Source organism: Taudactylus pleione, unplaced genomic scaffold (genome assembly GCF_031769625.1).
Source record: "Taudactylus pleione unplaced genomic scaffold, aTauple2 ptg000098l, whole genome shotgun sequence".
In the NCBI taxonomy this organism is placed as follows: Eukaryota; Metazoa; Chordata; class Amphibia; order Anura; family Myobatrachidae; genus Taudactylus; species Taudactylus pleione.
The window spans coordinates 1,822,518-1,845,516 of NW_028284500.1; the positions used below are offsets into that span (position 1 = coordinate 1,822,518).

Here is a 22,999-nt window from a genome sequence, read left to right on the forward strand (position 1 = left end):
ATGGTGAAGGGACCGATGAAGCGGGGTGCGAATTTCATAGACGGAACTCTTAGACGAAGGTTCCGAGTAGACAACCAGACCTGGTTTCCTACTTGCATGCGTGGGACTATTCTACGCTTCTTATCGGCCTGGGTCTTATAGCGAGAGGATGCCTTCAACAAATCAGACCGTACTTGAGTCCAGATGGCAACAAAATTCCGCACCGTGTCCTCCACGGCCGGAACATCGAAAACAGGCAGGCTTCGGAATTCGGGAACACGAGGATGAAGGCCATATACAACCTGAAATGGCGTTTGGTTAGTTGACGAGTGGTAGGAAGCATTATGTGCAAACTCAGCCCACGGCAGCAAGGCAGCCCAATTGTCCTGGGAAGATGACATAAAAATTCTTAAGAAAGTCTCTAGATCTTGATTAACTCTCTCGGTGGAGCCGTTGCTTTGCGGATGGTAGGCCGTGGAAAAGTTTAACTTCACTTGAAGAACAGAACACAAAGCCCTCCAGAATTTTGCAGTAAACTGCACACCACGGTCAGAGACAATTATCAGCAGGAAGGCCATGTAGACGAAATATGTGTTGGACAAACAACTGTGCCAGGTCAGGGGCAGAAGGTAACTTCTTCAACGGTATATAGTGGACCATCTTAGAAAATCGGTCTATTACAACCCAGATAGTGTTGAAACCTTGAGAGACTGGCAGGTCTGTGATGAAATCCATGGAGAGATGCGTCCATGGACGTGATGGGGTAGGTAATGGAAGCAATTCCCCAGCTGGAGCTTGTCGTGATGATTTATGCTGGGCACAGGAGGAGCAGGAAGAGATAAACTCCATTACATCTGCCTTCATAGAAGGCCACCAATAGTGTCTTTTCAGGAACTCCAAGGTCTTCCGAGTGCCTGAGTGCCCTGCGAAGCGAGAGGAATGTGCCCAAGTGAGAAGCTGCTTCCTTAATTCCGGGGCCACAAATGATTTTCCCGAAGGAGGCTGAAGTTGTAATGCGGCGAAAACTCTTGATTCCAAGACAGGGGTATTGCTTTGATTTTCAGATTGATCATCACAGAGGAGAGATCTCAATAGTGCATCAGCCTTCTGATTAAGTGCTCCAGACCGGAAGGTCAGGGTGAACTGAAACCTGGCAAAGAATATTGCCCAGCGGGCCAAACGAGGACTCACACATTGGAGGTTTTTGAGAAATAGGAGATTTCTATGGTCCGTAAATACAGTAAATGGAAACTTGGCGCCTTCTAGCAAATATCTCCATTCCTTCAACGCCAACTTTACAGCTAGTAGTTCTTGCTCACCTATGGCGTAGTTCCTTTCGGCAGGAGAGAATTTTTTAGAAAAGAACCCACACGGATGGACTCGGTTGTCCTCATAACGTTGAGACAAGACTGCTCCCACAGCTTCAGATGATGCGTCTACTTCCAACAAAAAAGGCCTGTCCAGATCGGGTTGTCGAAGAACTGGTGCTGAGATAAAGGCCTGTTTTAGAAGATGAAAGGCAGACTCTGCCTCAGGTGACCATTGGGCAGGATTAGCACCTTTGCGGGTCAAGGCTGTAATGGGGGCCAGCAGTGTAGAAAATCCCTTAATGGAGCGTCTATAATAATTTGCGAAGCCCAACAATCTCTGGATGGCCTTCAGTGTCTGAGGTCGGGTCCAATCCAGAATTGCCTGTACCTTCTTGGGGTCCATTTCTAAACTGGAGCCAGATATTACATAGCCGAGAAAAGGTACACTGGGCACTCCAAAGACGCACTTCTCCAGTTTGCAGTAAAGGTGGTTTTCTCTCAAACGGGTCAGAACTTCTTTAACATGTTCTTAATGTTTAGCCACAGAGGGTGAAAATATCAGTATGTCATCCAGATAGACAACAACAGAAACATATAACAGATCCCGGAAAATCTCATTAACGAAACTTTGAAAGACATCAGGGGCGTTACACAATCCAAAAGGCATTACTAAATACTCAAAATGTCCATCTCTGGTATTAAAAGCGGTCTTCCATTCATCGCCAGCTCGGATACGAATGAGGTTGTAAGCCCCTCTTAGATCTAATTTCGAAAAAATTACAAAGCCCTTGACCCTATCAAACAACTCAGTAATCAGGGGAAGAGGGTATCGATTCTTTACAGTAATGTCATTAAGGCCTCGATAATCGATACATGGTCTTAGACCACCGTCCTTCTTGCCAACGAAGAAAAACCCAGCTCCGGCAGGTGAAGTAGAGGGGCGAATGAACCCCTTTGCCAGGTTGTCCCGGATGTATTCGGTCATGGCTTGAGTCTCAGGCAAGGACAGCGGATAGGTACGACCACGAGGTGGTATCTTATCAGGTATCAATTCAATTGGACAGTCCCATTTCCTATGAGGGGGTAAGATTTTTGCTTGTTGTTCAGAGAAAACGTCGGTGAACATCTGATATTCCTTGGGAATGGCAGAAGAAACTAATGGAACTGTCTTTCTCACAGGTCGAATCTTTGGAAGACAGGATTTCTGACAGTCCATACCCCATGACAGAATCTGCATAGAACTCCAATCAATCCTGGGATTATGTTGACGTAACCAGGGTAGACCAAGAACAATTTCTTGACAGGCCTCTGATATCACCAGGAATTTTAAGGACTCGGAATGAAGTGCCCCAATTTGGACCAATACTGGTTGAGTCTCTTTGGTGACTATCCCGTTAGTTAGAGGGCGTCTGTCTATAGAGGTCAGAGAGATGGCATGGTTGAGAGACAAACAAGGAATCTGAAATTTATCTATGAAACTAGACGTTATGAAATTTCCGGCTGCTCCCGAGTCGAGTAGAGCAGTAGCAAAGACAGGTTTGGGTTTAAGATCCAAGGCTAGGGTAATCGTGAAATCTTTAATCTTTGGAGACGGGTTCATAACTCCTAACTTGATGTCTCCAGGATCAGTTAGGATTTGGCATTTCCCGGTTTACGGGGGCAGGAGATCAGCAGGTGACCGGACTCTCCGCAGTACAGACAGAGGTTCTTTTGCATTCTTCTCTGACGTTCTTCTTTAGAGAGGTGTGTATGATTCACCTGCATAGGCTCCTCTTTAGTAGGGGAAGGAATGGGACGGGTAGAAATGGAGGGGGTAAATGACCTTTGCCGGTCAGTTCTGTTTTTTTCAGCCTGACGTTCCCTGAAGCGTAGGTCAACTTTGATACACAACGAAATCATGTCGTTCAGATTAGTAGGAAGCTCTCGAGTGACTAGATCATCCTTTAGTCGGTCTGACAACCCATGCCAGAAGGTCGAGGTGAGGGCTTCCTCATTCCATTTGAGCTCTGATGCTAAAATTTTAAATTGCACGGCATATTGACTGACAGGACGGACCCCTTGTCTCAGTGTCATGATGATGCAGATACAGTACGCCCAGGTTCATCGAAAATCCTCCTGAAGGATGACACAAAGCTTGCGTAATTATCCAGCAGCGGATCTGAGCGCACCCAGAGTGGGGAAGCCCATTCCAAGGTCTGGCCGGATAACAGAGAGACTATATAAGCCACTTTAGTTCTTGCAGTTAGAAAGTTGTCAGGCTGCAGGGTAAAATGTATGTCACACTGATTTAGGAATCCTCGGCAGAGTTTAGGGTTGCCATCAAATTTACTTGGTAAAGGAAGATGTAAGCGGGAAGATGATCTGCCTCCTGTATTCCCAGACGCTAAAGCGGATGTAGATGCTGGTACTCCAGGGGTAGAAAAGGAAGTTTGCAAACTATCCTGTCGCTTGGACATCTCTTGCAGAAATTGAGCCATCTGATGCTGCATGTTTTCCAGATTTTCTAAACGACCAGAAATGCACCTGAACAAATCCACTCCTGACTCCTGATCCGTGGCCGGCTCCATGGGGCCAGTGCAAACTGTGATGTTCTGGGTTTGTTTGTGGACCCGGGGTGGTAGCAGGAGTGATCACAGAAGCAGATTTATAAATAAAACTAGAATTTTTAATAAGTGCTTGAGTAGACAGATAATGGCAGTAAATAAAAGTCCAGGAATATATAATGTGCACAAGAGTTCTGTGGTGGGAGCAAAAGGGTTAATGTCCAGGTAGAAACAATTAGAGCAGTGCAGGTAGTGAAACTGAAAATAATCAAGCCAGGTTGCAGGTAGTGAGCTGAAAATAAACAAGCCAGGTATACAGGTAGTGAACTGAAGCGCAGGATGTCAGCAGGCTCAGGCACTCAGGTATGGGTAAGGGTGATGGAGGAAGCGGGGTAGTCCAGTGGGAGCTAGGAGCTGACAGGCAGACTGGTAGACAGGCGAATTCACAGGAACAGGAAAGCTCAGAGAACTCCCTCTCAGCTAGGCTGAGATACACGTTGCACTGGCAAAGAAGGAAGGCACTGACCCTTCCTAAATACCCCATGCCGTGCTGTTACTGGCCGGAGGGAACATGTGACTCACCAGGATTAGCCAGCCGCATCACATGGCCAGAAGGCAAGATGGCGGCGCCCATGCCAAACGGAACGGAGACATCGCCAGGCCTCACCAGCGCAGAGTGACAACAGGGCCGCACAACAACGCGCGCACCCAAAGCCCCCCGCCAGACACCAGCTCCGTCACCAGACAGCCCGCGCCACAACGATCTCACAGGTAACACCTGCCTAGCGCCATGCTGAAATACCCTGGCCGTGACACATAATATGTGGATACTATAGTGTGGTATAATGTGGGGGGCACTACAGTGTGATATAATGTTGGGGTACCACAGGTGGCATAATGCGTAGGTATTACAGGTGGCATAATATGTGGATACTACAGTGTGGTGTAATGTGGGGGGCACTACAGTGTGGTATAATGTGGGGGTACTACAGGTGGCATAATGTGGGGGCACTACAGGTGGCATAATGTGTGAATATTACAATATGGCATAATGTGCGGGCACTAGAGTGGCATACTACGGGTGGCACTACAGTGTGGCATGTTAGTACACAACTGACCAGCAGTGCAAGGGTTACTGGATGGCTCACCACTACCTATCTGCCCTAGCCTATATCTGAGTTTTCATTCTAAGATGCCATGAGTGCCACACCTTTGCACTGTACATTCTTTTGTGAGGGCAGCAGTTAAACATATATATATATATATATATATATATACATACTGCCTACCCTCCAACATGACCACTCCCATTAAGTACAAAATGCTCTGCTCCTGGACTTCCCACCTAATTAATGATTGCAGTCACCTGTGTTGAGCTAGTTATTTCATAAGACAGGTGTTTCAGCACACCTGCCTGCAATCATAAATTAAGAAGGAAGTCCAGGAGCAGAGCATTCTCTACCTAATGGAATGGATACAGTTTCCCTTTATAGTTGGCCACACCCCCTCCAGTGACTGGCCACACCCCTTTGTGCGCCTCTATTGTTGCGTTCCCCTGTGGGCCCTTCATGCACCAGTCCGACACTGAGGCTAAATGTATGTTCTTTTATGTCCCGTGATTAGGGAATGACTGAATAGACATGTAATTGTATAGTGGCTATACACGGTAATATGACTCATTTATTTATTCTGGCTGAGTAACATCTATTGCAGTTCAGACATTCTAGATTTTGTACCAACCCATTAGGCTGGTATCACTGCAATGAGAGGAGTGTGATGGGGAAGGGGCCATCAGCGATGGTGAGGGCAGGCTAGGATTCATATTGAGACAGTCACAAATAACCAAAACTCTTTCTGCAGCAGAAAGTGATGTAATATAAACCTGTCGCAGCTAATGTCTGCTAATGTGACGTGATTGGACTGCAGTAGCCATGTGTTTGATGTGTAAATCTTTTTGCAACCAGACTTGGTGCTCAGCAGTTTTTAAATGAACACTGGAAATCGTTCCTGCTTAATTAATGCTGAATTTTGCCTTTGTATTCTGACCTTGTCTTCCTGGTTATGTAATGCTGCAATACACGTGGGGTGTAATCCTAAGAGCTAGACACATAGGTGACTGTAGGACTTCCTTTCAGGGCAATTATCTGTATCATTAGTTCACATATGTTCATCGGTTTCTGTTACCAATTAACATAAATCCAGCTTATTGCAGGGCGTTCCTATGCACATTTCCCTTCTTCAACAACCTTACACTGACTCTGTTCCTAATTTGCCAATGAACATTGGCCCAGGGGTGCTGAGAGGTTTTCTGTGCCCGGCAGAGGACTGGGTTAGCGACCACCCCCACTGCACTGCACACTACCACTGGCCGCACCTATATAGCAGCGCAGCTGCAGCGTCACATCGGAGTGCAGTGAGATTGCGGAGACTGCTGCTGTAGCAGTCTCCTCTCCCTGCCCAATGTGCTGCTGTGGCTGCAATGCTATACAGGTGCGGCCAGCTGTAGTGGGCAGAAAAAAGGGTTACAGGTGGGGGCATTCACACCTATCGCCCTCCCCCTCCCGTGGAGCTGACCCTTGTGCTGAGCATGCGGTGCCGCAAAGCATAGTAGTTTCTTACTTTTTTTTTTTTTTTAGTTGGCGTGGCCATGCCTCCGGAATTTGGACACGCCCACAGTCCCCCTGGCCCGTCAGCGCTTGCGATTTCCATTCATTGGCCTACATATCTTCCAAAATAAATTCAGTCTGTTTTCTTGTACAGGCCATGGAATTGGCACTGCACATACAGGCATGTGTTGCCCATGGGGTATTTGTGAGCATACCGATCACTTATTCATATTAAAAGTAGCGATGAGCAGTTCGGTTTTGGCTCGGATCTTACCGCCAAGTTTGGATCTCAGAACGAGGCAAAACGTCATCTTTCACAGACATGTTTCCATGGATGTCCGTGAAAGATGACGTTTTGCCTCATTCTGAGACCAGAAATTAGGAGGTGATTCAGAGCGCTCTCGATTAATGGCCTCATGAGTCCAGCGGTTACTATCTATAGAGGTGGCAGTCCAGGTTGCCCCCTATCTCCCCATCTTTTTATTTTGGCGCTAGACCTGCTCATACACATCTTAACTCAGTGGCCCATGTTAAGGGGAATTTGCAGATTATCTTTTCTTATTTCTATCTGAACCTCATCTTACGCCGTGGCCTGTGTTGGACAAAATTGCAAATTATAGGTTGATCTCTGGGTTTACAATTAATACGTCAAAATCCCTGGCCAGGTCCCTGGGCGGGGATCCTAAGCCCAAGTGGAGTAGGGAGTTTGGGTTAAAATGAGCAACTGGATCTTTCACATACTTGGGGCTCCAGCTTCCATACTTGACAACCCATTACTTAGAGGGTAAGGAGGGTTACTGGCCACAAGGTTGGTTTAAATTGTCATCACAATTTCCATCTGCCCTGAATGGGCAATCCCGATTTCCAGAATGGACAGTCCAGTTTCCTAATGGCATTGAAGGGGTATTACATCTATTAGACAGCTGGCTGAAATATTACCAGATCACTGAGTAATTACACCTCTCAGCCACACATTTATTTGCTGTGAATCAGGCACAGAATTGTGTTAGCAGTGCACGGTTATCAAACACCTTTCCTTACCTGACTGGTCTATTCCTCTAGATGTGCTACTCAGTAAGCCTCTCTGATCATGGCGTTGAGACAGAGATGGAATTTTTTTCATTGTTTTTGCTCCCAGCATGGGGTGGGTGCAGGTCCGGTTGCTAATGATTGCAGCTGCGGATGTAAGAACGGGTGTAGTATGTATTACCGCCGGCTGCATGGTTCAAATCCCGACAGTGGAAGCCTGGCAAAGGTGAAGATCCCGATCGCTAATTAAGTAAGTATAATTAACCCTATTTACCCCCCTAACCCTCCCTTAGGGGTGCCTAACCCTAATCTCGGACCCAAGTGCCTAAACCTAACCCCCCTTCCCCGCAGCCTAACCCTAAGTCTCCCGGGGGGTGCCTAACCTAACCCCCCCTTCCTAACCCTAACCTAAACCTAACCCTCCCGGGGAAGGGGGGTGCCTAACCCCAAGTTCCCTCCCGGGAGCCCAAAAACCTAACACCGCAAACCCCCCCCCCCGCGCGGCAGTCCGCGCCCGGCTAACCTTCGTTCGGTATGCCAAGCGTCGGACTCCCAGCGTGGGTCTAATGACAGGCGTATTTCAATGTCTGTCATTAGTACCTTGCCGGGATTTGACAGTCGGGAAGCCGGCGGTCATTAATTAGACCGTCGGCTTCGTGACTACATCCCGTAAGAACAGTGGGCGGGATAGTCTTCCACATTCAAACGCATGGATCAAACACCTAGTTGCAAACATATCCCACTCCGATTCAGACCCATAGACTGTCTGCTACAAAACATTTACAAAGGTCAAAAGGCTAAAAATTAAAAAAGTTTAGCTCTGGGTCCAGCAAAAACTGTCCCTGGCCGCAGGAATGCTCTCAGGTGCGGGTGTGATACAAACTTATGGTGTTCTGACTTTAAAGATTATTGGCTGATAGCATTAAGATGTCTGCGGAGTTGCAGAGTCCATAAGGACACCAAAGTGGCCACTTTAAAAAAAAATGTCAGGACAGCAGTGTGCAATGTAACCAGTGGACCTCAAAAGTATTTATGTACATGCCGACAAAGTCCCGCGGTAATGAGGGGTTTAGTGAGCACAATATGTTATTATTCTATAGTGGCGGCACCAACAGAGATGTGAAAATTCTTGTGTGGGACCAATAGATGCTGTGCCTAACTATTAGCTGCAAGTTGAGGGGTAATGTGGGCCTTTCATGGCCCGTGCAGTAGGAAGCACCCAGATTGTATAGTTTAATATTGAGGCCTTCTCGGCAGGAGTTGGGTCTGTGGACAGAGCTGTATACGTGGCTGCCGGAACATGGTTTTCCTGATGTAAACTAGAACCCCACTAGGTCTTGTGCAGGCGGAGGATCTGCTGCAAGAAAAACACTTCTGGTTAGTCTACAGGCAGCCGCCCCACTGGTGAGGATCATCTTCAGTGGTGAGTTGCTCGGCATATAGAGTTTTGGGGGGTATCAGAGGGAATATAACCCTAGAAGGCACCCACCATGTTTGCTCGTCTGGCCTTGACCTGATTATAATTCTTTTATGTATATATAATAATTATTGGTATTTGTAATTGGGGGAGCTAGGGTAAATTAGCGATGTTACTGGTAGTGGAGTGCCTTGGCCTTGACAGCCAATTTGAATTGTATTCGCCCCCTGAGGAGGAGATTCAATTAACCATGAGGTTTCTTTGAATCCTAACCGCTTGGGTTTTTCCATGGGTTATGTGCGGAATGCCACTCATTAGGATAGTTGCTGTCAATGACCGCGGCTTAAGCAGGGTTTCTTCACTTGTTTCTGCCTGAGACCTTTCTGGATTTGAGCAGGTGACTACTGTAATTGCAGGTTAGAGCGCAGTCCACAGTGCAATTTTATTGAATCTGCCCCTAAGTGTACCGGAATCCTTAATAAACTATAATTAAACAAAGACAACTGCTGGCACACATTTTGTGAATAATTTCTATTGATGCCTATGAATGCCTAGCTCGCCGGCTCCTCAAATAATCCCCCTGCCTCCTACATGTAGCTAATAGCGCCAGAGTCCTAAATTATTTTGTCCACTCTATAAAGCTGCAAATAAGTTTAGATTTATGTGCAAAGTCCAAATATCTATCCATCCATAGGGCCTGATTCTCAGTGGCACGTGGCTCCTTATATGGATGCAAATAGTGGATTTTGGAAAACTGTGCTTACACAGTAGCAGATTTATGTATTTTTGCCTATCTCTAGACGGGTTGGGTACATGATGCCGGCACTCGGGATCCCAGTGGTTAGAATCCTGACGCTAGCACCCTTCCTCCCCGCAGCCTAAACCTGCACCGAGATTTAAACTACATCCCCTCTGGACACATTTTAGTTGGAGGGATCCTGGCCGGATCTCACTGTCCATCAAATGGGCATTTCTGGGCGACAGTGTTTTTGTCATATGCAAGAGATCCGTCTCATGGTAGTGACGTGGGTGTGTAGCTAGAGTTCCTTGCTATTCTGAGATATGTGTACAGCCAGAGCTGGATTAAGGCTATGGGTACCCAGGGCACTCAAGTATGGGGGCCCTAAAGAGCAAGATTTGGGACGCAGATACCGGACCCACGAAAAGGGGGCATTGTCATGTGTCACACCCCTGCTTCACGTCATGCTTTAGGCAGACACAGCTCTTCCCAAGAGGGACTGTCCTGCCAAAATTGGGGCGGTTGGTGTGCTATGCATACACATACATACATAGTGTTCACTCTAGCTCCGGCGGCAGGCAGGGCGCCGGAGCTAGAGAGGGCAACCTTATGCGCGTGCTCGAAAAGGGGGCGTGGTCATGAAAAGGGGGCGTGTCTATAAGACGCGTCCCCTTTTCGTCATACTTGGGGGCGTGCCCGGCGCTTACGGACATGCCGGGCAGCCCCCAAGCGCTGCAGATAGGGAGAATAGACGCCGGGCGCATATTCTCCGGCGGTGACCGGGACACTGCATGTTTCTCCACCTGCGGGACACTGCGTCCCGTGGGTGAGAACGGCACCCGCAGGCTGTGAGGGCATGGCGCTTTTTGCCCTCCTCCTGGAGGGCAGGGTGCTTTTTGCCCTCCAGAAGGAGGGCAGGGCGCCGCGCCCCGCTAAAACAGCCTAGTGGTAAAGCTACTTACATGCAGTCACACAAATATACACATACATACTGTACATACAGTCACACACATACAAATACTGTACATACAGTCACACACATACTTACAGTCATATATATACAGTAACACACATATATATACATAGGGACATATTTATTCATATAGGGGGTGTGCCCCCTTTAATAAGGATTCCTTATTGCTGCAATCATCGAATCTTTATTCCCTTGAATGTATTACTTAGTTAACGGCACAGAGGCTCCGATAGGAAAGCTACGGGAGCTGCTTCTGCTGATGGAAATAGAAGGACCATGGATCATACAATATCTTAGATATCTTCTGCTGTCCCTCCATGGTACATCCAGGGGATTCTTAATATTTGCGGATAAATAGGCCCCATAGCCAAATCCATAGAGACACACACATACTTGCATACAGTCACAGGCAGACAGACAATATAGTCTGTCATGTTCCCCCTTACCTTGCAGTCTCCTGATTTCTCTAGGTAAACTGTCAGCAGCTGCTCCTCCCCTCCTCTCTCTTATGCTGCACATGACTGTACAGTGTGTAGCCCCACCCCCTGCTTGGACTCCACCCGCCTTCTACTTTTTAATTTCTCCAGCTTGCAGTGCAGTTCTGAGTTGGACGCAAAGCCAAAAAAACGAGTAAGGACCTGATTCAGCAAGGAATGCAGTTGCTAATATGCATGCAATCGGCCGACTGTTGCATACTGTGCATGCATATGCATCGAAGTGTGCGAACTAGCCATTGCGATCGGTACTGCGATCGCAGTGACTACGCAGACCCATCGCAGAGTAATTGACAGGAAGTGCCGTTTGTGGGTGGTAACAGGGAGGTGGTCTTCCGAAAGCAGGCATGCCAGTGCGTTTGAATGCCGTTGCAGGGGCGTGCATAAATTAGCCACTGCCATGCTCTACGCAGCCTGAGGCCTGATAGCGTGCGTGGAAGTTATCAATACCTAATAAGGTCAGACCTTGTGCAAGTGTGCATGAAGCTGTGATGGTACTCGATTGTACCAATGTTTTCGCAGTTTTGCTAAGGATTACGGATGTGTGTAAGGTAAAGTGGGCGTCCTTATGTAGTGCTGCGACGGCATTGCGATCACAATGAATTAGCATACTATCGCAGTTGAACTGCATGCGTAATCACTAATGCATTCGCAGTTGCGTTCCGTAGTGAATCAGGCCCTACCTAGGTTTGCACCTGGAAAACCATGTAGCAATGCGAGGGGTGCAAACATTTTTGTATTTTTTTGCATGCAGGGTAAATACTGGCTGCTTTTGTATGTAACCCATACATACTGTCAGCTTTATTTTTAAACTGCAGTTTAGATTTGAGCCCCTCCCATCTCTGCACATATTACATCTGCCCCACCTGCGGTGCAGCATGGTTTTGCCAAGATGCACAGTTACTCCTTTTTGTGTTTGCTTTGCTCCCAACTCACATTCGGCCCCTACGTTATATCTTACATACCGGTTGTTGTTTTTTTTTCTGTTTCTCCTTATATTGTGCAGTAAAACATATAGACACACACCATATTAATTATCACGGCGGTAAATTAGAAATAGCTTTCCTCGTGATTGCGCAGCTTTAGAATAAGTGGGAGAACGTATGCTATGCTGATTGCGGATAGTCATATGAAGCAATACTGTATAAGATGGGTCACTTCTCAGCACAGTGTGTAATAGAGCGATGGCTTTTGTACATAAATAGCAGCTGAGCCACAGGTTGCGTGCCCAGTTCTATGGTATTTACGCTGGGTAGGCGTCCAGCATTTTCAACCAACATTTGCTAGAATTATGTTGTGCTCTAATCACATCAAAAGTATGGGCCAGATTCGCGATTTACGTAAACCTCCAATGCTTGCAGATCTACGCAGAACTTGCCGACATTTATATTTTCCTCTCCGGGAGTTGCCCGGAAAGGAGATGCAGGTAGGCGGTGAGTTGGGGGGGGGGGGGTTGGCAGACTTGATCCGTCATTACGCCCCGCCTCTCCCACGGTAAAATGCAGTCAAACCCGCATATTTAACTAGGGGGCCAAAAACACCCCCTACTCACTATGAAGTGGGCGACATGCAGGCAACGTGCATACTTTTCCGGGGGTGCGGCAGGTTACCCGAATAATCGGCAGCCCCCCCCACGCAGGTCCCGGGAGAGCAGGCAAATGTGGTGGAGAATCTGCACAGCGCATGTGCTGATCTGTTTCTGCGATGTCAGTCGCACTGCCCCAAATGCCGCAGCATTATTGACATACTGCTGTCATATGGGGGCGGCGACAGTGAGTGTCCCAGAAAATGAGGGCGTGTCTGCCCCGTTTTCTGGGCATGCCGAAGCTATTGGCTGCGTCCTGTCCCAGCAGCATGATTTACCCGGACATCCTGTGTAACCTGAGTTACTTAGATGTCCGATGTTCCCGTAGTTCATAGGTTCTCAAACTCGGAGCCCAAACAGTGCATGTTTTCCAGGTCTCCTCACAGAATCACAAGTGACATAATTAGCTCCACCTGTGGATCTTTTAAAATGTGTCAGTGAGTAATGACTACACCTGTGCACCTGCTGGGCGATCTGGAAAATGTGACCTGTGTGAGGTCCTGAGGACCGAGTTTGAGAACCACTGCCGTAGTTGATCCTGATGCTGCTGCGTCTTCGGACGTAGCACCTGATCCCAGAAGCCAGCAGTAGGCGTATATTTTTACATGACTCCTCCTGCGGGCATTTTTACCTTGTTGCCCAGCCACTGCTTGCAAAGATGCAGTGGCTGCCGCCATAGAGCCGTATTCAATTTGAGCGGACCCGCGATACTTTTCCGCCTCGTGGACTTTTTGCCTGTTTTGCAAGTGGAAAAGTATTGCGTGCGTCCCCGCGTATCCCTGTATTCAATTTGAAAGTAGGCAAAACCGGGACCCGGCGAAACTGAAACAAGCGGAAAGTCCTGTCAGATTTGGGGAAATTAGCCTGACACCCCCAAAAGATGCTCTGACATGGGGGTTAGCGATGGTACACCCTGATTTGGCTTGCTGAAGGTATTTGGTGTTTTTAAACAGGCTGAATAGCTGCTAAATAGCGTTTTTGTATAAGTGGTGAAGAATAGTATTCTGGGTTTTTTTTTGCAGAAAATAACTTATCCCAGCAAATTTGTGGTACTTTAAAATGGGAGTCAGCATATTTTAAAGTTGCTAAAGTAAAGTTTAAAAATCGTGAAAAATCCACCTGTCGCAAGCACCTGCAATGAAAAAAACACCTGGGCCATACTTGGGGACCCCCCCAGAGTCAAGTTCGCTAGTTTTTAACTGTCCACCAACATTTATTTTTTTTCACCCCCAAAATAAAAGTACATTTTTGGGGTGTTACCTATTTAAAAAAAAAATATTTTGACGCAGTTTACCTTTGGGGGACTGTCAGAAGGCTGCATGGGAGTCCCGCAAACATTTCACCCCACAACCCCAATTCTGCACTTTTTTCCGCTTGCTATTCATAGGCAAAACTTTTTCGCCTATTACATTGCATTGACTTTCCGCCTAGGCGGAATGTCTTTCAAATTGAATACATCATCGGCTAACTTTTTCGCCGATTTCGGCTTTTCGCTCCAAATTGAATACGGGCCATAGTGTTCATCTCTGAATCCGCTTGTATAGGCGCCAAAAACAGAAGAAGAAAAAATCCATACACTCAAGTGCAGAGACAATAATCGCACGTGAATGACATCTCTAGACAGAGCGAGAAAATGTGCCCGTCCCATACACTTTAATACAATTGTTCGGGAACACAATGACCTGTTATAGATGAAAAAAGGAAACTACTGAAGCCCTTAGTTCCTGGCTTGTCTTCTCCCTTCTGTAAATGCTTCCTCTCTGCACAGTAAAGATGGAAGTGATTCGTACTGGTCCTCTCCATTCATATTTCATGTTTTCCCTGCAGCACAGCTGTTTACTGAGCTCAGCGGCTGCTTTGATGGAAATTGGCACAGACAGCAACCAGCTAAGAGTAAATCAGAGGCTGTCTCTTATCTCCCCCTGCTTGCAGTGTGTGTCGGAGGATGTAGTGTATAATGGCTGGTGGAAGCATGCAATGTGTGCCTGTGTGTATGTAGACTGGAAAAGGCTACTGTAGAAAGTGTGCAGGGTATAGTTTGTGACTGTGTAGGCATTTAGGGGTCTATTGGGGAAGCTGAGATAAGACCTTTGCTGGAGTTTTCTCAGCTTCTCACAATAAATCACAAAGGGATTCCTGATTTCTCCTGTGCGACTATCTCTCTCTGTGCGACTATCTCTCTTTCCACTGCTTGTTGCCATCCTCATAGACTTCTAAATGTACGGTGACCTAAAATAATTTAACAAGCGGTGAAAAAAAGCACTGATCCTGTGAGCTATTTCCTGCAATGGGGATCAGCGTATGCTTTACAGATATTGACTCACAGTTATCTGCCTAAATAAAGCTAGTTACCGTGTTAACAATAATACTTTTACTGTCAAAAAGATGGGGATTAGGGTGGCTCTAGCTCTGAAATCCTTCCAGCACTGGGAATCATGGTAGGGACAGACATCTGTGGGTTAGCTGTTGATGGTCACCATCGATAGTACCATTGGTGGTTAACCTCAAGGGTATGAATCCATCGACAGGGGAACCATCGATGGTTTCACCCACCTATCGTCATCCCTGCTCTATTACTCACCGGTCAAAGGGACAATCATCAGAGGTGGGGATGGGGCCTCATGGGTCATGTTGGGGGGAGGTGGTAGCTAGGCTCTGTGTCGCAACACCAAGTAGAAGCAAAAAAAACCATTGGATAACTCTGTACTGTTGATGGCGGATAGCCATTTGGTTTAATTGCTATCAATGGCAAAATCATCTACCATTGGTGGTTAACCCAAAATGATCATCTCAAAATCACACTGGGTTCCACAGTAGGAAAATGACGTGCCGATTTGAACATTATTTTTTGAGTAACGGGGAGAAGGGTCTTCAGCTTATTACGAGGACCCAATAAGCAGTGTGTGGTACCCCCATAGAAACCTGTGGAACTACACAGAGCCGTAACTAGACTTTTTGGTGCCCTGTGCCAGAAAGAGCATTGGCGCCCCCCTCATTTTTCAAAGGGACATAATTCAACCAAAACAAGGGGAATGGACTCATGGGAAAGGGCCAGGGAAGAGATAGGGGAGGCCAGGAGATGCTGGGGATGAAATAAGAGGAAGCTACAAGGGATAATGATAATAAACAGAAATTTGACAGACCCAAACAGCGCCCCCTGACCTGTGGTGCCCTGTGCGATGGCACTGGCCGCACTACCCTAGCTACGGCCCTGGAACTACAGGTGCTAGCATGCTTCTGCAGCCAGCAAGGCTGAGACATGCTGCACACAGCCCACCTCTACAGAAATGACAGGGACAACATGGGTTAATGCAGCTAGAGACAATACAATGTTGCAAGCTGCAAGTCTCTTTACCTTCCCCTGATTGGATGCTCTGAGAGCAGGAATCCCAGGCATGGAATGTTGCCCTGGACAGAGAAAGGTGTTAAATATGCCCTGTCTCTGAAGGGAGCTGGGACCGGTAGTGCAGACAAAAGCCAGTGTGGAGAGACAGTGTTGTTGATGAGCAGAGAAGGACTGATTAAGTAAAAAGGGAATCCCAGTGACACTTGTAACCACACAAGGGCAGAGGAGACTGCCACAGCAACAGGAGAAACCCCTGCTATCAGCACCCAGGCAAGAGCTAATGCAGAGAGGGAAGCCCTGCACCCAAAGAGTGACCCTGCAGCCTGATCCAGTAATGTGTGTGAGAGACCCGGTGAACCAGCACACCTGCCAGGACTGAGTGAGTACCTACCCACACCGCCCAGTATTGTGTCCTGGCCCCTGACCAAGCCAATAGTAAAGGGAGACACTAGTTTAGCTATGGGACAACTAATTTACCTTTAATTAAAGGAAGCAGATTCCAGTCTGTGGTGCAGAACATTGCAAGCTTTTGATACGGCAGCACCTGAGTTGTCCTAAGGAGAACAGTGTCCATGTCACTCAGGATCATTCCCACTACTGTGTCTTTTGGAGGAATTAATCTTACATTTAAGGGCTTGCTGTATATGCATATACATCCCCCCTTATATTGGGATCTCAAACCGTAAGCTCAGGTATACCGGAACTATATCCTAGGAATATTGGTACAGTGACCTGCCTTGGTGTTATATTACAGTATACTTACTAAATGAATATTGATATTGCCAATATATCGGAAAAGTAATTTCTATCTTAAATGTAATGTCTGAAAGTGATTTATACTATTGCGTATAATATTGGAAAGTCACTCATGTTATTACTTGATCCATGGTGCGTATAAAAGTGATTCATAGATTGAGTACAGTACAGTATATTGATACAAAAGTGATTATTGCCATTATTTACTAACTAAGGCAGTGTGATCACCCTGATATGTGGGTATCTAGAGCAGTCCCCTGAGTTAACCCCTTCCAGTCTTTGAGGTTAATTGCATGCTCTGTAATGACCGGCACAGTGTGACCAATGGCAAAATGGAGCCAGTCCCATAGCGTATTCTGCCAGGGACAGTGGTAAAATTCTGAATGTCATTGGTTGGCTTGGTACGCTGGTGACCCCAAGTGAAAGTAGGAGTCCTGGTGAAGAGACTATCATTGCATAGTAAGCCTATCTGGTGACATTTAAAACAGTGCACTGCCTAATATTGACAATACATAATATACATATACTAAAATACCATAAGACAATCAATGTAACATGTACTGGCAAGAAGGATGCCAATCGGACTAAAAAAAATATTTTCCACCAGCCTGGCATCCTGCTCTTGCCAAAGTGCAGTATAAAGTATGCACATATTTATGCTCGTATAAACAAATGTCTTTGAATGTCAGTGAAAAGGTACTGTAGGCCTATTACTCTAGGAAAACTAGGCTTCTTCATGGTACCCGTACGTTCCACAGCATGTTTGAGCAACAGACAGAAATTCACATTGATCCAGAGAAACATCTTTGCAGATGGACCATGTAATTACTCTTTGGAGCATGAGGCTGTGCACAGAAATAGGCACAGCGAAGGGCCTAGAAATATTTTTTACTTCGTAAATGAACCTTACAATATCATTGAGAACAGTCTTGTGAACAACAGGGACCGTGCAGTAATGTGAATCAGAACAGAATGTGACTACATTTTGGCTGAGACTTTTGCACCCAGCTGTTCTCAACCCCCTTACATACAGCAGAGATAGCATTGCACCATTACTGATTCGTTGTTCAATGCAGATTTATAACTCTGGTGCTCCTGGCTTGGGGCAATCGAGTTTTCCGCACCTCCAACTTTAAAGCCTCATTATTAGTGTTACACTGCTAATTTCTGCAGTATTGCTGCACTTTCAAGTAACAAGAAAAGTTAAAAGATAAATTCAGTATTCGGTGCAGGTGTAAGTGAATCAGTTACACAGATTTTCAATCAACTGGGGAGAGAAAGCGGGGATACTTATGGGCATACCTACCGTTGGTGCAAGGGGCGCAGCTGCTATGAGGCCTAGTTACGCCCCTGGGGATACTTATATTGGGCTGATTCGTAATCAGACAGATCTTTGTACAAGGCCGCAAGCAGCCAGTTTTGGCATACACCCCATGTGCGGATGCGAATTTGCGGGAGTGTCGTGGGTGTGTATCTAAAGCCCAGCGTGATTCTGAGTGGAGCGTTTGGGAGAGGGTAACCTGCTTCTGACTCATCTCTTGCGCCTAGCTTGGGGCTGGTACAAGTGCCGATACTAGTGATGAGGATTGTGGTGGCTGGTGTAAAATCAATGGGTGGCGCGGTTTTCCCCTTGCAAACGTGCGAACCCCTGCATTAGCCTTATGGATTCTAGCATAAGGTGGTAAACCAGGCTTCCATGGCTGTCCGCAACCTACAGCCACTTTGCATGTGACTCAGAATCCACCTCATTATGTTTAACCCTATTTAGTATATTAGGCAAATTCAGTTTTTGGTGCAGGTTTACGTTAAACCAGGGAAGTAACTAGCTATGGGCGACTGGTGCTGCGTCACATAGGGCCTGATTCACTACGGATCGCAATTCTGCTTCTACGCAGGCACCGCGGTTGCTAATATCAGCGGTGTCATTTAAATATGTGCATTCACATTGCGATCGCAGCCTGACATAAGGACGTCCACTTCCCCTTACTCACATCCATATACTATGGCAACATAGCGAAACAATCGGTAACATTGAGTAACATCGGACCGATATGCACACTTGCACAAGCCCTGACCTTACTCAGAATTGCTATCAGCCACGCACGCTATCAGTGCTATGGCTGCTTAAGGCCACACAGTGGATAATTTCTGCACGCCCCTGCAACAGCGTTGAAACGCACTGGTAAGCCTGCATTCGACCGACCACCCCCCCTTCACCACCCACATACGGCACTTCCTGTCAATCACTCATCTCTGGGCCGGCGTAGCCTCTGCAATCACAGTTCCGATCGCAATTGCTAGTTCGCGCAAGCGCACTGCGATGCACAGGCATGCGCAGAACGCAACAATTGACTGATTGCGTGCATATAAGCAACTGCGTTCCTTGCTGAATCAGGCCCATAGTGCAGTGCTCGGTGGGCGGCACAGCCGAACACCCACTATCCCTGTATCTGTCTAGCAGGATGCTTGGAACTGCACCCTGCAGCCAAAATGCAGGCAGATGCAGTGACACTGGATGCTGCAAACAGCAGAATGCAGCCATAACAGCCCTTTGGAGCATCCTGAGGATGCTCCGGGCAGAGGTGTTGTTTCAGTCGCTGGTGGCCCCGCCCCGCATGGCATGACATGGTGTCACTGGGCGCTATAACTTGAAGTTTCAGCGCTGCTTTAAGCAATAATGCTGACTATTACTTGCGTATGGTCTGGCCTTCCTCTTGATGCAGCAAGTCCTCTGATTTGTTCATTGTCCTTTACCGTGTTACTCCCGTCTAGATTTCTTTCTGGCTTCATTATGTGCTTTTCAGTACAGTATTGATATCATCGTTATTTTTTCCACATGGTACAAAATGCTAATCTGCCCCTGGATAAAACAAATATATCAAGGAAAAGTTGCAGAAATGCATTAGCTAGAAACTTGCACTCAAACAATGGCCTATTCATCATCGGGGGCCATATGGGAGTCAGTGAGGAGGTGGCGGAGGGATCCCCTCGGATCCCTCTTTGCATCCCCGGACCTCCTTCCCATAGGAATGAGCGAGGCTACGAGAACAAGTGGAGTCTGAAGATGGCGCTTGTTCTCGTAGGTAAACTCTGAAAACTTTCATTTTTCGGAGTTTGCTGAATATCAGGTGGTCCTATTGGACCCCTGATGATGAATGGCCCGGTCACCTAAATATTTGCGTATCCGCATGGTTAACTTCCCATTTATCGTATGGTGAATAAGCCCCCGAATGTGTAACAAACCTTTAGTGAAATCATTTGTACAGAAGCCAGAAATGTGACAAAATTATGTCCATGGTAAACTCTGCTACTGTTCCTCTCTATAGACTCTCACCTTGGGGCCTATTCATCAACACTAAAATAACGGTTTTAAGGACATTTTCCTTAATTACCGTTTTTTAGTATTCACGAAGACACTTAACACAGGAGATATCACTGATATCTCCTGGTGAAGTTCCCCTGTGCTAATTTCCACACCCCACATACATTAGTACATTAGTATGGGGATCTGGAAATTAGGCTATTCATCAAATTCCGAAAATTATGCAATTTCGGAATTTGATGGTGTTACTATATGCCACTGTGAGGTGGCGAATAGCGGGTTATACTTACCTGCTGTCAGCTGGGCAGGTCCTCCGCCGGCTCCCTCCATCGCTCTGGTCCCTTCCTAGGCTCCAGCTGCTGCTCTGTGTTCTCCCAGCATTGCGGCTGTGAGAACAAAATAAAGTTTAAAAAAAAAAAAACCTTCAGCCCCCTCTGCCTGTCCGTGCTGTCTGCTGCAGACCGGGACCAGGCGGGAGGTCGGGATCTGCGTCTACAGACGACCAGGTAAGTGAAGGGGGGGGAGAGGGGGACACTGAATTATCGCAGGTGTAATCTGTGCTGCACAAGCGCCGCTTTGTGAATGTAGTGGTGCATGCGCAGCACTGATTACAGCTGCGGTAAGGTATATATAGGCAGGAATGATTAATTCCTCCGGTAATTAAGTAGAACTCCATGCCAGTTCTAAACCTAATTATGTCTCCAGAGAATTTTTAGTTATGATAAATAGGCCCCCTTGCCTCCTCATACCCATCACATACATACTCTAGGCAATTGGGCATTTATGTACAGTATTTCTCACTGCACTAGGCCTTTTATACCACAGCAACACTTGGCAACACAAAGGCAAGGCTCATTGATGTGTGTGAGGCGTGAAGGCTAGCCCGTCTGGTCCTATCCTACAGGAGAGCTACTGTAGCTCAAATTGCTGAAAAAGATAATGCTGGCTATGATAGTAAACCAAATAAAGAGAAAAAAGAAGGACTCTTTTTGGGGGCACACAAAGGTATAGAGTTATGACATAGATGTCCTATTAAAAAATAACTTTTATTGTATATTAATTAAAAATTATGAACAACTGTAGACAAACAAAAAAGACAAACAGTGTACTTTACACAGTGCATGCAGGCATCAGTATATGCTTCTATCCATTATATAATGCAATATGGATTTATTATAGAATAAGGTAGACACATGTACTTGCCTATGATTTGCCTTTATATATCTGATAAGTGAGGCTTTACTATCATAAACCAGTCGTTTATGTGTATTAGATTGGTTTAAATTGTAAACAATTATCATTATTCATATGTTTTTCTCACAAATATCTGAGATTGGTTTAAATTATGTACAATTTTGTTATCCATATTCTAACCTCAAATACATCTGATCAATAAGGGTTTATATGGTAATTAAAAGATATGTTTTATTGCCTTAATTATGATTAATTGGTGATATACAGTAGCTATAAGCATGCTTCCATGTTTTGAATAATTATTTCGCAAGGCCCCTGTACCAATTTTTTGGGAGTAATAAATCTCCCTGGTTATTGTGTGTGTATACATATATGCACAAACCATTTGTGGGAGTGAACATTAGCTATCCCTTTCTGTGTAAAGTACACTGTTTGTCTTTTTTGGTTGTCTACAGTTGTTCATAATTTTTAATTAATATACAATAAAACTTATTTTTTAATAGGACATCTATGTCATAACTCTATACCTTTGTGTGCCCCCAAAAAGAGTCCTTCTTTTTTCTCTTTATTTGGTTTATATGTCATAAACAGACTCTGGGGAGCACCACGGACTCACCAATATAAACAGATCTAGTAGACGAAAGTCTCATGATCAGGTTTGGGAATATTTTGTCAATTTCTGCAAAGGTCCTTGTGGTTTTTTTTTTAGAGAGATATACTATTCACATTATCTTAGTAGAATTCTCAGTGCGGTTTCCAATACTTTTCTTTTTGCTTATATGATAGAAAGGTGTCAGAATACAGAGTGTGTCACAGCTTGCTGCGTATGGGGCTGCCTACCACAGGCAGATCATCATGCTGACCTCTGTCCACCGCCAAAATCGCCTACAATGGCGTGAGCATCAGACCTGGACAATGGAGCAGTGGAAGAAGGTGGACTGGTCAGATGAATCACGTTTCCTTTTACATCATGTGAATGGCTGGATGCATGTGTGTTGTTTACCTGGAGATGGCACCAGGATGCACTATGGGAAGAAGGGAGGTCTGCAGAGGCTGTGTGATGCTCTGGCCAATGATGTTCTGGGAAACCTTGGGCCCTGGCATTCATGTGAATGTTGCTTTGACATGTTACTTGGTACCACCGACCTTAAACATTGTTGCAGACCAAGTACCCCCCTTCATGGCAACGGAGTTCCCTGATAGCTGTGACGTCTGTCAGCAGGATAATGCATCCGGCTCACTGCAGGAATTGCTCAGGAATGGTTTGAGGAACATAACACAGAGGGCCTGATTCAGAGCCGAACGCTCTGACCAGAGCGCTCGCTCTGAATCAGGGCCCTCCTCCATGAAAATGGAGCGTCCTCCTGGACGCTCGCATAGCTGTGGGTGACCACCCACAGCTTATGCGAGCGTCCATGATGGTCGCGATGGTCAAGACCATCGCGACCATCGGGCTTGCGACGGAGACCCTGCGGTAGGGTCTCGCTGCCGCAAGCCCTGGAGTGATTCTGGCTCTATCAGAGCCAAAATCACTCCCACTGGGGCCGGCTTCAGACGGTAGGCGTTCCCATGGGAACGCCTCCATCTGGCAGCCACGCCCCTGGCACGCCGACCAAGGGGGGCGTGCTGTCAATCAACATCGACAGCACGCCCCCTTTGGTGCGAGACTCGGAGCGACGGAGAGCCCGTCGCTATCCGGGTCTCGC

The 22,999-nt window shown here is 46.5% G+C and overlaps 1 protein-coding gene across 3 annotated transcripts in view; it reads left to right on the forward strand.

Moving 5' to 3' along the window:
- LOC148526422 (ankyrin repeat and fibronectin type-III domain-containing protein 1-like) overlaps positions 1–22,999 on the forward strand; it is a 493,356-nt gene that overhangs the window by 77,500 nt on the left and 392,857 nt on the right. Inside the window, exon 1 of one of the 3 annotated variants that reach the window (XM_088470361.1) lies at positions 4,585–4,603. The exons of the other annotated variants lie outside the window; for them this stretch is intronic. The gene's annotated coding sequence lies outside the window, so the exon portion shown is untranslated. Of the gene's footprint in view, positions 1–4,584; positions 4,604–22,999 lie in introns of those variants that run through there. 3 annotated transcript variants of the gene reach the window in all.